Raw genomic sequence first — 6,877 nt, 5'->3', positions numbered from 1 at the left:
TACTTACATGTTTCCTGGAAGACAAATTAAGTATAATTTACCTTGATCTTCAAATTCAAAAAGGTCTTATAGCATTGTGTTTCCTTCTGGAGCATCAGTGAATGTTTGAACCTTTTTAATAGTTGTGTTTGAGTGCCTCAGTTGTCCTCAGTGTATAAAAATGGATCTCAAAATCATACAGTCACTGCTGGAAAGGGTTCAAATATGCAAAAGTTGCTGAAGAACATTCAGTTTAACTGTTCAGAACAAACAAGGGACTCCATCACAAAAAAAAAAAAAAAACCATTCATATCTCATTCAGGTAACCACACACAGTATTAAGAACCAAGGGTTCCCAAACTTTTGCAGGGGGTTATTTTAATAATTTCAGCTATTTATAGTCTTGTGGACTATATGTAAACATCTTTAATGTAAAATATCTTAGAACTGTACTAAACAAAAAATAACATGCATTTTGTATGATCTCTTTTATTTGTAATACATTCAAAGAGTGGTGAGATCTACTTCACTTGCCCTCGTGTCACTCTCCTTTCTCCGGACCCCCACGTTATCACACCTTTTGGTTGCAATCTGGCTTTCATGTGCCAAACGAGTGTGATGTTTTCATTCAAGATGAGGGACAATTTGTCAAGTCCTTCTCATCCAGAGCTCTCTAGGGGTCAGAGTGAGCTCTTCGTTATGTAGCGCTTGGAGAGGAGTTGAGTTGTCAAGGTAATGTTTGTTTTCGTCTCTGCTCTTTTTAGGCACATTGGTAATCATTAGACAGCCTTACTGACGGATGTCCGGGCCGAGGGATTGTGGAGGAGGGACAGGTGGTTGGGTGAGGGGGTCACAAATAATAGCATTAAGTAACTGAGTGCAACTACCACGACTTTGCTATAGCAACCGCACGCCTCACAACAAGACACACAATGAGTGTGATCTGTGAGGCAGGGGAGAGGAGAAGACATGGCAAGGGCACGTAAGCATGTTTTCTATGCTTCTTGATTTACTGATGGTTTTGTTCAGATGACCCAGAAAAGGGCCTGTGCACTGTACGCAGACGGAATACATTATCAATACAAAACAATCGCTCATTTGTCAGCTGTACTAAGCCCTTTTTTTTTTTTTTTGCCTTTCTTGTCGTGCGTTTAATGTAATGAACCGGCAACCGCTCTAGAGATGCGATGATTATTTCATAGTACAGCCTAAAGGGATTAGCTCGCTAATAGAAATTAATAGTGGGGGCGGGACAAATTTTAATGAAGATTTTGCCTCGGTTGTTTCTTTCAGGTGCATTTTTTATATCATGAACCCTGTGATGCCTTAGTTTGAAATTGTACAGTTTTTGACATAAGCTTAAATAAAAAAGATTACATATGTGACCCTGGACCACAAAACCAGTCTTAAGTAGCATGGGTATATTTGTAGCAATAGCTAAAAATACATTGTATGGGTCAAAATGATCACATTTTCTTTTATGCCAAAAATAAAATGTTCCGTGAAGATTGTTTATGTACAGGGTGGGCCATTTATATGGATGCACCTTAATAAAATGGGAATGGTTGGTGATATTAACGTCCTGTTTGTGGCACATTAGTATATGTGAGGGGGCAAACTTTTCAAGATGGGTGGTGACCATGGTGGCCATTTTGAAGTCGGCCATCTTGGATCCAACTTTTGTTTTTTCAATAGGAAGAGGGTCATTTGACACATCAAACTTATTGGGAATTTCACAAGAAAAACAATGGTGTGCTTGGTTGTAACGTAACTTTATTATTTCATGAGTTATTTACAAGTTTCTGACCACTTATAAAGTGTGTTCAATGTGCTGCCCATTGTGTTGGATTGTCAATGCAACCCTCTTCTCCCACTCTTCACACACTGATAGCAACACCGCAGGAGAAATGCCAGCACAGGCTTCCAGTATCCGTAGTTTCAGGTGCTGCGCATCTCGTGTCTTCACACCATAGACAATTGCCTTCAGATGGCCCCAAAGATAAAAGTCTAAGGGGGTCATTCTTCATCAATGGAAACTTCAAGGCCACTGGATATTTGAAGTTGCTACATGATGTGTTTCCCTCTTTATGCACTGAAGCTGGCATGTTCCCTGAGTTTTTCCAGCAAGATGGTGCACCACCACATTATGGGTGTCAGGTCCGAGCATTCCTAGATGAACAGTTTCCTGAAAAGTGGATTGGTCGTCGTGGGCCAGTTGAATGGCCCCCAAGGTCTCCCGATCTGACCCCCTTAGACATGTGTCAAATGACCCTCTTCCTATTGAAAAAACAAAAGTTGGATCCAAGATGGCCGACTTCAAAATAGCCACCATGGTCACCACCCATCTTGAAAAGTTTGCCCCCTCACATATACTAATGTGCCACAAACAGGACGTTAATATCACCAACCATTGCCATTTTATTAAGGTGTATCCATATAAATGGCCCACCCTGTAGATTTCCTACCGTAAATATATCCAAACTTAATTTTTGATTTGTAATATGCATTGCTAAGAACGTCATTTGAACAACTTTAAGGGCGATTTTCTCAATATATAGATTTTTTTTCACTCTCAGATTCCAGATTTTCAAATAGTTTAACCATACATCAATGGAAAGATTATTTATTTATCTTTCAGATGATGTATAAATCTCAGTTTAAAAATTTCAATTCACCCTTATGACTTGTGGTCCAGGGTCACATATACAAAACACAAGTTTGCGTATGTGTTTTTGCTAAGTGTCATATTTGATATGGCATATATAGTGAGAATATGGAGCTCATACTTGAGGAAAAACAGTTTTATTTAAAGTCCCAAAATGAACTAAAATATACAATCTGGTGTAGTTGTTGATGTTTATATGGCCTAAATGTTTATAACAGCATATATTTGCATATATCTGCAAACAGTTCTACATAAAAAGCATATAAATATCAGTTACTGCCACTCTATATTTCCCAATAATAGGCCTATGTCTTAATAAGATGATTGTTTAAATGTGACCCTGGACCACAAAACCTTAAGTCTTAAGCAGCACAGGTATATTTGTAGTAATAGCCAAAAATACATTGTATGGGTCAAAATGATAAAAAAAATTTTTATGCCAAATATTATTAGGATATTAAGTAAAGATCATGTTCCATGAAGATATTTTGTAAATTTCCTACTGTAAATATATCAAAACTTAATGTTTGATTAATAATATGCGTTGCTAAGAACTTTATTTTAACAACTTTAAAAGTGATTTTCTCAATATTTTCATTTTTTTGCACCCTCAGTATTATTATTATTACTAATCGTTTGTTAGGATAGGACAATATTACTAATATTGTCCTATCCTAACAAACCATACATCAATGGAAAGCTTATTTATTCAGCTTTCAGATGTATAAATTCAGATGTGGCCCATATGACTGGTTTTGTGGTCCAGGGTGACATATAATATGATAAATCAGCCATTTTGAGATTACATGACCAGTTGATTGCTATTCAGTTTATCTAAGTAGGCCTCTTGATATTGAAAGCTGCCCCTCACAGAATAACTGAACATGGTTGTCTACATTTAGAGTATTTGTACTAGCTGTTTAATTTGTGAACAAATCATTCTTATTCATTTTCATGAGTCATATTTCCTTTACTGAAGTCTATTTTTCCCTTATGAAGCATGTGATTACTTTAGCGCCTGTTCTTTCATTTAAAGACCCACTGCATGAACACGTCGACCCTTCAGTCTAAACAAAATACCAAATGAGACATTTCATTCCTGAATGAACTAGGCAGCTTGTTTTTGAAATATCTAATAATCATTTCCACAGTCTGCAGTGGTTTTGGCCTCTATGTGTCTGTGCAAGATTAAAGAGATCACCTAAAAATGAGCATTCTGTCATCATTTACTCACCCTCATGTGTGACCCCGGACCACAAAACCAGTCATTAGGGTCAATTTTGGTTTGTTAGGATAGGTCAATATTTGGCCGAGATACAACTGTTTGAAAATCTAAAATCTGCAAGATGTTTCGCGGCCGCCGCCATCTTGAATGTAGTCACGTTAAGTCGAGTGACGAGCAGGAAGGAAACTACAACCTGATAAGTTGAAAACCTGATACGTTCCTTCCTGCTCGTCACTCGACTTAACGTGACTACATTCAAGATGGCGGCGGCCGCTAAACATCTTGCAGTTACTGTCTGTATAAATCTTCTCGTAAATAAACTACCGGTGCTTTTTCTGAGTTCTCAATGTCTCGTTTTAAATGTCAGGGCCCTTGGAAGTCTACCGATGAAGTGTGGCGCTACTTTGTGCCTCGTAAATGGCGTAAAACAGTGATTTATTTACATGACTGCCTCGATGCCCCATTGACTCTCATTGACAAGCTGTTGTGAGCATTGGCTAACTGACCCCAGATTTCGGACAGCTGGACACAAACCGAGATGAAATATGCAAGGTACGTTCACACTCGGTATCATGATTCAATACACTTTAGGTCAATATCACACCGGAGTTCTCCTTTAAAGTTGTCCAAATGAAGTTCTTAGCCATGCATATTACTAATCAAAAATTAAGTTTTGATATATTTACAGTAGGAAATTTAGAAAATATCTTCATGGAACAAGATCTTTACTTAATAGCCTAATGATTTTTGGCATAAAAGAAAAACAATGTATTAATGGCTATTGCAACAACATAAGGGTGAGTAAATGATGACAGAATTTTCGCTTTTGGCTGAGTTATCCCTTAAACGCTAGTCTATACTCAGTGTATTTGAATATTCCAGATGTTGTCTTTGTGAAGCCTGGCATCAGTTTGATTTGCAGAAGGAGACTCACTTTACAATGAAAACAATGTGTGGGAGGCAGAGTTGTGCTGCTTTGTGTTTTTTCCTGACCTCATCATTTTTTGTATATAGGCTACTCTTGTCGAGTACAAAATAAAATTGTGACTTTATACCTCAATTTATGCAACTTTATTGTAATTGTGACTTTGTTTCTCATAACTGTGACCCTATTTCACAGTGTGACGCAAACTTCATTTGACACTTACAATACTTTATCTTTGTGCTAAGGCAGAAACAGACTTCCATAGAATCCCTTGTTGTGAGCAAACATCATTAGGAGTATCTTGAGACTGCCAATTTTTTTCAGTCACTTATGCAATTTATCCATCTTTTTCCTGAATAACTGATGGATTCTAACTTCCATTTGCTTTCATTGTAAAGTCAAATAACTTGCATATTTTGCTGATTGTTGCTGCTGAAAATAATCAATTATTGTCATGTTTTGGGCTGTACTAATGGATCACACCAGGAAAAACATTTGGAGTACTATAGAATGCCAAAAGCTATAACAAATCAAGGAGAATGTCTGAGGAACAAAAAGTGTTTGCGTTTGGCCAAACTGAACCAGGACTTCCAGGGCAAGAATCTTGACAACATTTGAGTTTGTTCTTATTATTTCCAGTCAGGCAGGTGAAATATTAGGCTAATATCTGAATTAATACTGCTTGTACATAGCATGTATTAACTTTACTTTGTCAAAATATTGTGCCCTTTCCTGCTTACTAAGCCCTTCTCCATATGATTTAGCAGCTTCCACATATTTTTTCCATGGTTTAGAGTAGACAGCATAAATTAGCAAAACAACGTACACAATTCAGTGGTAAATTAACTGTGCAATCCATGCTGTTGTTTACATCCAAATATCTTCAATATAGCCACGCATCCAGGTAACTGACCAAATCATGACGAAGTACAAACCTTCTATAGGCTACACTCAGTAAACTATGACAGGTGAGTTACTGCAGAAAGACACTGTAAAATGATTATGCCATGTGCTTTTAAAACATGTTATATTATCAGCTCAGAAAACGTTAATATGTGACCCTGGACCACAAAACCAGCCATAGTTGTCAGTTTTTCAAAACTGAGATTTATACATCATCTGAAAGCTGAATACATAAGCTTTCCAGTTAGGATAGGACAATATTTGGTTGAGATATAACTGTTTAAAAATCTGGAATCTGTGGGTGCAAAAAAAATCGCCTTTAAAGTTGTCCAAATGAAGTTCTTAGCAATGCATATTACTAATCAAAAATGAAGTTTTGATATATTTACGGTAGGAAATTTACTAAATATCTTCATGGAACATGATCTTAATTTCATATCCTAATGATGTTTTGCATAAAAGAAAAATCTATCGTTTTAACCCATACAATGTATTTTTGGCTATTGCTACAAATATACCCATACTACTTAAAGGTGTAGTTCACTTCCAGAACAAAAATTTACAGATAATGTACTCACCCCCTTGTCATCCAAGATGTTCGTGGTCATAAAGAAATTATATTTTTTGAGGAAAACATTTCTCTCCGTATAATGTACTTCTATGGTGCCCCCGAGTTTTAACTTCCAAAATGCAGTTTACATGCAGCTTCAAACGATTCCTGCCAGTAAAAAATGACAATTTTTATACTTTTTAACTGCAAACGCTCATCTTGGTCTAGCTCTGTGTGAACTGTGTGTATTCCGGTTCATGGCAGTTAGGATATGTTAAAAAACTCCCATCTCATTTTCTCCTCCAACTTCAAAATCGTCCTACATCGGCATCGGGCATTTGACCTTCTTTGCATGTTCACTTTGTAAACGCTGGGTCGGTACTTCTGCAGCGATGTAGGACGATTTTGAAGTTGGAGGAGAAAATGAGATGGGAGTTTTTCAATATACGATGTCATGAACCAGAATACAAACAGTTCACGCAGAGCTAGACCAAGATGAGTGTTTGCAGTTAAAAAGTATATAAATTGTAAAAAATTTTAGAAAATAACCAATCTTTTCACTAGATAATACCCTTATTCCTTGGCTGGAATCCTTAGAGCCCTTTGAAGCTGCATTTAAACTGCATTTTG

This window comes from Garra rufa, chromosome 13 (genome assembly GCF_049309525.1).
Source record: "Garra rufa chromosome 13, GarRuf1.0, whole genome shotgun sequence".
NCBI lineage: Eukaryota > Metazoa > Chordata > Actinopteri > Cypriniformes > Cyprinidae > Garra > Garra rufa.
This window is presented reverse-complemented; position numbering follows the sequence as displayed.